Below are 10,253 nucleotides of genomic sequence, written 5' to 3' on the forward strand. Positions count from 1 at the left end.
CCAATAACCAGGACTGAGGCTGGGATAACACCCTCCAGCACCCACATGCTCCCTGCTGAGGCCCAGTAACTGGCTCTGAGTCTGACCTCTGACCTCCAGGGCTCTCAGCCTGCTCCATAAGGCCCAAAAAGATGCAAATGGGTGCAAACTGGCTAAAACAACCCTCGCCTGGCCCTAACCGTAACCCGCACAGACTTGTGCTCGGCACCACTGGAAAGCCAGTAAGTGCTTTTGGGGGGGTGCGTCTAACTGCCTCGCCTCTGGCACCTTCACGTCAAAAGTTACAGGCCAGAGAAAAAGTGCCCCCGGGGTGCACTTCTGCTTCAACCCTCTATCCTGCAGGCCCTTGCTACGAGCAGTTACACATATGTACACGTCCTTTGCTACAGAGAGCAGCTCTGATGTTGCCGTCCCTCTGGTGGCCGCCGGGGACACCGCACCCTCTGACACTTAGAAAAATTGTGTGAAATCTTGCTACAAAGGCTACACATGTGATACTGTGTGTATCCATGGAGTCTCTGGCTCTCTGTATCTCTCTGTCTCTGTGTGTGTGTGCGTGCGTGCTTAGACTTGGACTCCTCTGTATTGAAATTTGCAGCCGCACTTTTAGCAAGAGAAAAATAAATGAAAAAATAGAAAAAAGACAGTATAAAGACAACAAAGTAACAACAATAACAAATATGAGAACATTTGTCAAATAAACAAAGAAAAGACCATCGACTATCATTAAAGTGTCAGTGTTGAGTCCAGTACTGAAGTGATAAAGGGACCAGGTGTGAATTGAAGTCCAGGTGTGCATGTATGTATGTCTGTGTGTGTACTGTGTGTATGTCTACTGTGTGTATGTATGTGTACTGTGTGTGTGTATGTGTACTGTGTGTGTGTATGTGTGTATGTGTACTGTGTGTATCTATGTATGCGTACTGTATGTTTGCATGTATGTATGTATGTATGCATGTATGTATTGTGTGTGTGTGTGTGTGTGGGTGTGTGTGTGTGTGTCTCTCACTCACTCACACACACTCCCTCCCTAGGCCCAGTAACTGGCTCTGGGTCTGACCTTTGACCTCCATGGCTACAGGCCTCCACTCTAAGCCCCAATAACCAGGACTGAGGCTGGGTTAACACCCTCCAGCACCCACATGCTCCCTGCTGAGGCCCAGCAACTGGCTCTGAGTCTGGCCTCTGACCTCCAGGGCTCTCAGCCTGCTCCATAAGGCCCAAAAAGATGCAAATGGGTGCAAACTGGCTAAAACAACCCTCGCCTGGCCCTAACCGTAACCCGCACAGACTTGTGCTCGGCACCACTGGAAAGCCAGTAAGTGCTTTTGGGGGGGTGCGTCTAACTGCCTCGCCTCTGGCACCTTCACGTCAAAAGTTACAGGCCAGAGAAAAAGTGCCCCCGGGGTGCACTTCTGCTTCAACCCTCTATCCTGCAGGCCCTTGCTACGAGCAGTTACACATATGTACACGTCCTTTGCTACAGAGAGCAGCTCTGATGTTGCCGTCCCTCTGGTGGCCGCCGGGGACACCGCACCCTCTGACACTTAGAAAAATTGTGTGAAATCTTGCTACAAAGGCTACACATGTGATACTGTGTGTATCCATGGAGTCTCTGGCTCTCTGTATCTCTCTGTCTCTGTGTGTGTGTGCGTGCGTGCTTAGACTTGGACTCCTCTGTATTGAAATTTGCAGCCGCACTTTTAGCAAGAGAAAAATAAATGAAAAAATAGAAAAAAGACAGTATAAAGACAACAAAGTAACAACAATAACAAATATGAGAACATTTGTCAAATAAACAAAGAAAAGACCATCGACTATCATTAAAGTGTCAGTGTTGAGTCCAGTACTGAAGTGATAAAGGGACCAGGTGTGAATTGAAGTCCAGGTGTGCATGTATGTATGTCTGTGTGTGTACTGTGTGTATGTCTACTGTGTGTATGTATGTGTACTGTGTGTGTGTATGTGTACTGTGTGTGTGTATGTGTGTATGTGTACTGTGTGTATCTATGTATGCGTACTGTATGTTTGCATGTATGTATGTATGTATGCATGTATGTATTGTGTGTGTGTGTGTGTGTGTGTGTGTGTGTGTGTGTGTCTCACTCACTCACACACACTCCCTCCCTAGGCCCAGTAACTGGCTCTGGGTCTGACCTTTGACCTCCATGGCTACAGGCCTCCACTCTAAGCCCCAATAACCAGGACTGAGGCTGGGTTAACACCCTCCAGCACCCACATGCTCCCTGCTGAGGCCCAGCAACTGGCTCTGAGTCTGGCCTCTGACCTCCAGGGCTCTCAGCCTGCTCCATAAGGCCCAAAAAGATGCAAATGGGTGCAAACTGGCTAAAACAACCCTCGCCTGGCCCTAACCGTAACCCGCACAGACTTGTGCTCGGCACCACTGGAAAGCCAGTAAGTGCTTTTGGGGGGGTGCGTCTAACTGCCTCGCCTCTGGCACCTTCACGTCAAAAGTTACAGGCCAGAGAAAAAGTGCCCCCGGGGTGCACTTCTGCTTCAACCCTCTATCCTGCAGGCCCTTGCTACGAGCAGTTACACATATGTACACGTCCTTTGCTACAGAGAGCAGCTCTGATGTTGCCGTCCCTCTGGTGGCCGCCGGGGACACCGCACCCTCTGACACTTAGAAAAATTGTGTGAAATCTTGCTACAAAGGCTACACATGTGATACTGTGTGTATCCATGGAGTCTCTGGCTCTCTGTATCTCTCTGTCTCTGTGTGTGTGTGCGTGCGTGCTTAGACTTGGACTCCTCTGTATTGAAATTTGCAGCCGCACTTTTAGCAAGAGAAAAATAAATGAAAAAATAGAAAAAAGACAGTATAAAGACAACAAAGTAACAACAATAACAAATATGAGAACATTTGTCAAATAAACAAAGAAAAGACCATCGACTATCATTAAAGTGTCAGTGTTGAGTCCAGTACTGAAGTGATAAAGGGACCAGGTGTGAATTGAAGTCCAGGTGTGCATGTATGTATGTCTGTGTGTGTACTGTGTGTATGTCTACTGTGTGTATGTATGTGTACTGTGTGTGTGTATGTGTACTGTGTGTGTGTATGTGTGTATGTGTACTGTGTGTATCTATGTATGCGTACTGTATGTTTGCATGTATGTATGTATGTATGTATGTATGTATGCATGTATGTATTGTGTGTGTGTGTGTGTGTGTGTGTGTGTGTGTGTGTGTGTGTGTGTGTGGGTGTGTGTGTGTGTGTGCACAACGGCAATGACGGCGTTTCTTACATGTGCACGCTGAAGCAAATATATGCAAAGTATTATTTTGTGACTGGTCACTGGTGCCTTAATCAGAGTACATATGTGTTGACTTTCTCTGATTAAGGGGGGGGAAAAAGAATCTTCCTTTGTGCTTTTAACTGGGGTTATTTCTGATATAAACTCATCTCATTTTAACCCAGGAAGAGCGCGCCTTTGGCGGGGACAGCTGCTGCCAATTCCCCCCTCTCCCACCTGTCCCTCTCTCCGGTCCCTCGCGGTTCATTTTACCCCAGGAAGAGCGCGCCTTGGGCGGGGACAGCTGCTGCCAATTCCCCCCTCTCCCACCTGTCCCTCTCTCCGGTCCCTCGCGGTTCATTTTACCCCAGGAAGAGCGCGCCTTGAGCGGGCAGACCTGCTGCAAACTCGCGCGCTGCCTCCGGTCCTAGTCTCCGTTATCTCCCCCCCCCCCCCTCTCTCCCCCCCCACCACCACCTCTACTTTACCGCGGTGAGGACGCGCCGTCAGCGGTCCGAGCTCTGCCAGTCCAGCCCAGCCCCCCCCCCCAGACTCCCACAGCCCCAGTCCCAACCCTCCAGAACCTTGCGCACCGGGCGAACCTGTGTACCCGAACTTAAGCACCCCCCCTCGGACTAAACCCCCCATCCGCACACCGCCAAAGCTCCGTGCCCCTGGTAACCTAAATCAAGTTTCGTGCCTCGGGTAACCTAACTGACTTACAGCGAGGTGAATGACAGCTTTCGCCAGAGCAGCGTGTGTTGTTTATCGTGCAGACACGTGAGAGAGTGGTCCACCTGAAATATTGCTGTTCATTCTGCTGTCTCCATACACATTATTTGCACTTAACGCTTGTGTTTTACCCACACCAAAGTACCGAAAAGTTCGAATTAAAAGTGTGGGGAGAGCCGTGTGCAAGCTGACGTAGCCGTGTTCTTCTTGGCAAAAGCACGGCTACCGCCGACACAACTTCTTCCGGGCCCTGGCCTGAATCCTGACCGCAGCCTACACATGAGCTCAGTTCAATCAGCGCCACATGCTCTATATAAAGGACCCAATGTGTCCCACTCCCTTAATCCATGGTGCGGTTACCCAGAGTTCCTCGCTTTCGCTTGACGTTAATTTATGCAATTTAACCAGGAAATAGACCCGTTTTTGATAATATCTCCGGAGGGGAAGGTCGTACGGACTATTGCTTGGCACCACTGGGAAGCCAGTAAGGGCTTTTGGGGGGTAGGTCTAGCTGCCATAGCTCTGGCACCTTCCTGTCAAACGTTATAAGCCGAACAAAAACGGCAGCGCCTGGTCTCCTGTTAACCCGGCCCGTTGACACGGAGAGCAGCGTGTTGCCGCCCCCTCGTGGCCAAGTTGTGTAAGTTGTGTGCCAGCTTGACCTCTGACGCTCTCCACCTGAGCGGGCTGCTCGAGCCTCACTGGGATGGACAGGAGGACAGCTTTGATTCACCACGTATCCACTATTCCCACAGCCAACAATGAGACTGAAGCATGGGGGAGGGAAAATAAAAATAAATAAAAAATGTTGAATTCAGTATGGCCTACTTTTGCCTTTGTATTCAAAGTAGATATGGCTTATTACTCTTAACACTGGGGCTTCATTAGTGCTGAACATATAAAAATAGATAAAACCAGATGAGAACTGAGTAAGTGCTAATACGAAAACGTTACTTGAACAATAACTAACAGCTAATACATTTAAAAGAGCCACAGCCTTGATGGGAGCTCTGTTACATGTTATGTAAATGAATATTTCGCCACACGGTGGCACTGTTGCCTAAGCTATGCCCCAGAGCTTAGGCAACAGTGCCACCGTGTGGCGAAATATTCACCATGCAAACACAATCTGGTTGGCCATTGTGTCCATTTTGGTAACATGATTGCTGCAAACATTAACCAAACAGACGGACTGGAGTGTTTTTTAGCCACAGCTTTATTGAATAACACATTCAAATCTAACTATACTGTATATATATATATATATATATATATCTATAATATATATTGTATAGATTTATGTGTAGGGTGTCTGAGTCAGAAAATGACATAATCTCTGTTTTGGCAAACCCTGTACGTAGTTCTGTCAGATTCCCCTCCAGATTGTGGAACCATTGGCGAACATGTCTGTATACTAGACACTGAACATTGTGGAAGGCTTTATTTTTAATTTTATTATTTGTGTATTTTGTATTTTTGTGTTTGTATATGTTCTTATTTTGATATGGATCCCCCTGGTCTGAAATAAAGTTTACTACATATACACCAATGTAAACACGTACTTTTCTCAAAATAAGTATCTACAGACAATGTAAGTTTTATGCCAGATTGACCTCTGAGGCTCTCCACCTCTGAAGATTGATAGCAGCGTTACTTCCCCACATCTCCACTATTCCCACAGCCAACAATGGGACTGAAGCAGGGAGGAGGGAACATTAAAACTAATAAAATGTTGAATATGTTTGAATTCAGTACGGCCTAATCTTGTCTCTGTATTCAAAGTAGACGTGGCTTATTACTCTTAGCACTGGGGCTTCATTAGTGCTGAACATATGACAATATATAAAACCAGACGAGAAATGAGTGCGTGCTAAGAAATGATGAAAATGTGTTTTTTCAGCAACAGCTTTATTGAATAAAACACATTCAAATAGAGCTACACACCAATGCAAACACATACTTTTCTCAAAATAAGTGTCTACAGACAGAACATGACTTTGACCTAATAATAACAACAACAATACTAACAATCATTATTATAGGCATTACCTATGCAGAGGGGATCAGATCTGTGATGTGGGTGGAGAGCTACAGACCTAAGCAAGCTGTGCTTGCCTCCGACTTCAGCTCAGCTTTGAAAAGCCTTCCGTAGACTCTGAGTCTAGACAGGACCTAGCGCAGCAATCCCACTAGCTATCAGTCTGACTGCGTTCATGTGGGCACATTAAAACATTCACAAAGACAGTTACAGAACAAAGCTCGTCAGTGCAATGCTCAGTTTCCAGGGACTGAGGACAACGGGAGGAAAAATCGCAACTCCAAGCATCCAGCATGCAATAACAACTATTATATACCATTATATAAACTATTATGTTATAACATATTGCATTATACACTTACTTTCTTACATTTAACATTTACTTTGGTCATTCAGTGTCACTCTAATTCAAATAAACGTGCATCTTTTTTCAGTTGAACAGTTTCTTTAGCCTGCACTTGGTAAGCTGGCAAACCATAAGATCCTTCACTTTCGTCTGACAGACCCTTCTCTTCCACTTTCACCGACAGATCCAACGCCTCCAACAGACCCATATCTTCTTCCAACAGACCGCTCTTCCTGGGGCTGGCAAAGTCCTCCAATTTGGTGGGTGCGGTGGCCAGGGACGGGATGAGGGCAGCTTGATTCTGCAACTTATACAAATAGAACAATGACGATAAGTAATAGCAATAGCCATTGTTATTGTGGCAATAGTAATTTGAAAAGCTTCATTTGCACAGCGCCTTTAAAAAAAAAACAGACAGTGCTTGGAAAAGCAACCACCAAAAGAAACAAAGAACCACATGAACATATCAAAACAAACCTGTATGGGACAGTCTGACGCAGCCTCCAAATCCTCATTCTTCACTTTGTCCAGGGTGAGTTTTCCCCGGATCAGCAGCTGCTGCAGTCTGGCCTGCGGCAAGGCCCATTTGGTGGCAAAGATTTTGAAGATGCACATGGTCTACGTAGGCTCCATTCTGGATAAAGGCCACGCAGGACATGAAGGTCAGCGTGTTGAGGAGCAAACCTCCCTCCATCTCCTTTGGGAGCCTCTGCAGGATGTCGCCATCCTGGGCCTGCCGTGCTATGTGTACACCTCCAGCTCAGGAGAGCTTTGGTGTTGTCTGAGGCCACGGGGGTGAAGTCTGCGTCCGGTGCGGGGCAGAGAATTGGCGAGGCGCCGGGCCGACATCGTCTCAATCTGCACCTTTCTCCCCCAAGAAGAAAGAAGAACGTTAAATTCATCGACAAATAGGAGAGAATTTAATGATGTAGTCCAACGCATTTATTTAAAAGTACTTTACCAGTTTATTACAATTGCAGGAGGCCCACCTTCATATTATTTTCAATGCAAAGAGACCCGGGTTGCAGGTGTGGAACTCTTTAATGCTAGGAAGTGTCATTTTGGCGCTCCAATCAGCTTCAAACTTAACCAGATGACTAACGCTAAATCAGGCGAGTACCACCCATGTGTAGAGTGAAGAAACGGATGACGGACTCCACCCCATAGTTGGAAAAGATCAGGTTTTTTTCAACCATTTAACAAGGAAAATGAAAAGGTGCGAATGAACTGAAATGACTCACTTTTGGTTCTCTGGGGTCTGTCTGAAGGAGCCCCTCTTCCCCTCCTCCTCCTCCTCTCTCCCCTCCTCCTGTTCCCTAGTACGGCGTCGGCGTTCTTTTCCCCTCCTCCTGCTCCCCTCCTCCTCCTAACAACAGGTGAAACACAGAGCAAGTTACACAATGTAACTGTGTGGTGGGTTGTGTGTGTGTGTGTGGCGCGCGCGTGCGTGCTTAGACTTGGACTTCTTTGTATTGAAATTTCCAGCAGCACTTTTAGCAAGAGAAAAAGAATGAAAAATAGAAAAAAGACAGTATAAAGACAACAAAATAACAATAATAACAAATATAGAACATTTGTCAAATAAACAAGAAAAGACCATCAACTATCATTAAGTGTCAAGTGTTGAGTCCAGTACTGAAGTGATAAAGTGACCAGGTGTGAATTGAAGTCCAGGTGTGCATGTATGTATGTCTTTGTGTGTACTGTGTGTATGTCTACTGTGTGTATGTATGTGTACTGTTGTGTGTGTATGTGTACTGTGTGTGTGTATCTATGTATGTGTACTGTATGTTTGCATGTATGTATGTATGTATGTATGTAGATGTATTTATTGTGTGTGTGTGTGGTGTGTGTGTTGTATGTATGTCTGTGTGTGTACGTGTGGTATGTCTACTGTGTGTATGTATGTGTACTGTGTTGTGTATGTGTACTGTGTGTGTGTATGTGTGTATCTATGTATGTGTACTGTATGTTTGCATGTATGTATGTATGTATGTTATGCATGCATGCATGCATGTATGGGTGGTGTGTGTGTGTGGTGTGGTGTGTGTGTGTGTGTGTTGTGTGTGTCTCTCACTCACTCCACACACTCCCTCCCTAGGCCCAGTAAACTGGCTCTGGGTCTGACCTTTGACCTCCATGGCTACAGGCCTCCACTCTAAGCCCCAATAACCAGGACTGAGGCTGGGATACACCCTCCAGCACCACATGCTCCCTGCTGAGGCCCAGTACTGGCTCTGAGTCTGACCTCTGACCTCCAGGGCTCTCAGCCTGCTCCATAAGGCCCAAAAAGATGCAAATGGGTGCACACTGGCTAAAACAACCCTCTCCTGGCCCTAACCGTAACCCGCACAGACTTGTGCTCGGCACCACTGCAAAGCCAGTAAGTGCTTTTGGGGGGGTGCGTCTAACTGCCTCGCCTCTGGCACCTTCACGTCAAAAGTTACAGGCCAGAGAAAAGTGCCCCCTGGGTGCACTTCTGCTTCAACCCCTTATCCTAACCCTAACCCTGACCCTAACCCCTGACCCTAACCCCTGACCTAACCTAACCCCCCTGACCCTAACCCCCCTGACCCTAACCCCCCTGACCCTAACCCCCTGACCCTAACCCCTGACCCTAACCCCCCTGACCCTAACCCCTGACCTACCCCCGACCTAAACCCCGACCCTAACCCCCCCCCCCTGACCCGACCCCCTGACCCTAACCCTCCGACCCTAACCCCTGACCCTAACCCCTGACCCTAACCCCTGACCCTAACCCTAACCCTAACCCCTAACCCCCCTGACCCTAACCCCTAACCCTAACCCCGACCCTAACCCTCCGACCCTAACCCCCTGACCCTAACCCCTGACCCTAACCCCTAACCCCTAACCCCCTGACCCTAACCCTGACCCTAACCCCTGACCCTAAACCCTGACCCTAACCCTGACCCTACCCCTGACCCTAACCCCCCTGACCCTAACCCCTAACCCTCTCCTCCTGCTCCTCCTCCTCCTCCTAACAACAGGTGAAACACATCAGGGAGAAAACACAGAGCAGAGAGTATAACGAGACGGTTGAACTGTCGTCGAGCTCCAGTTAGCCTAAAAATCCAGAGGAATGTCAGACCCACATTTAAGCTATGAATTAGTTCTAAAGATGCAGAAATACACCTATGCCCATTGATCCATTAGATAACACCCTTACCCTGTCTGTGGACAGCTTTAGAGTACGTCCAGCTCCAGAGGGCACCGCAGCACATGGTCCTGGAAGAAGCTTTTTGCAGAGCAGACAGGTCCACTTTAAAAGAAGAAAAAAAAAAAAAAAAAACCCTGTCGGGTCAAAGTCATAGGGCAAGCGTCAAGTCCCGGGACATGCACCAGGTAAGAGAGCGCCCTGCTGGTAAGGGAAGCCTTGGAGTCTGGGTGGCTCAAGCCGCAAGTGACCAGCACTGCACTGCCCTGATGTTTGAAAGGATGGTTGCAATGGCTGGCGTACATCTGTAGGAAGGTTGTCCTTCCCGTCTTCGACAGCACGCTCGCAATGGCCTGGCCCACGCCATACTCTCGGTGGGACGCAGGGTTGGTGGTGGGTTGCTTCTGGACAGTGGGGCGGGTCATGTCCTTCTCGGCAGGTGGTTGAAGGTCGGAAAAACTCTCAGTTACCTCATTTAGCAGTTCGGCCGCAAGTGTGCCATACAAGCTTGGATTTTTCAGGCTGAAGTCCGGCTCTGTCAGGCTGCTGGGGACGGCGTAGACGTCAGACGTAGCCGCCTTCAACGTTTGATATTTTGTGGCCGGCATTTCTAAGTGCCGCCACGCCTTCTGGGCTCAGCGTGGCACCACACCTGGACAGGTTCAAATAGATCTCTGCAACCATGCCCCTCGTGTGACGCAACTGGAT

Source organism: Etheostoma spectabile, unplaced genomic scaffold, assembly GCF_008692095.1.
Source record: "Etheostoma spectabile isolate EspeVRDwgs_2016 unplaced genomic scaffold, UIUC_Espe_1.0 scaffold00004053, whole genome shotgun sequence".
Classification (NCBI taxonomy): Eukaryota; Metazoa; Chordata; class Actinopteri; order Perciformes; family Percidae; genus Etheostoma; species Etheostoma spectabile.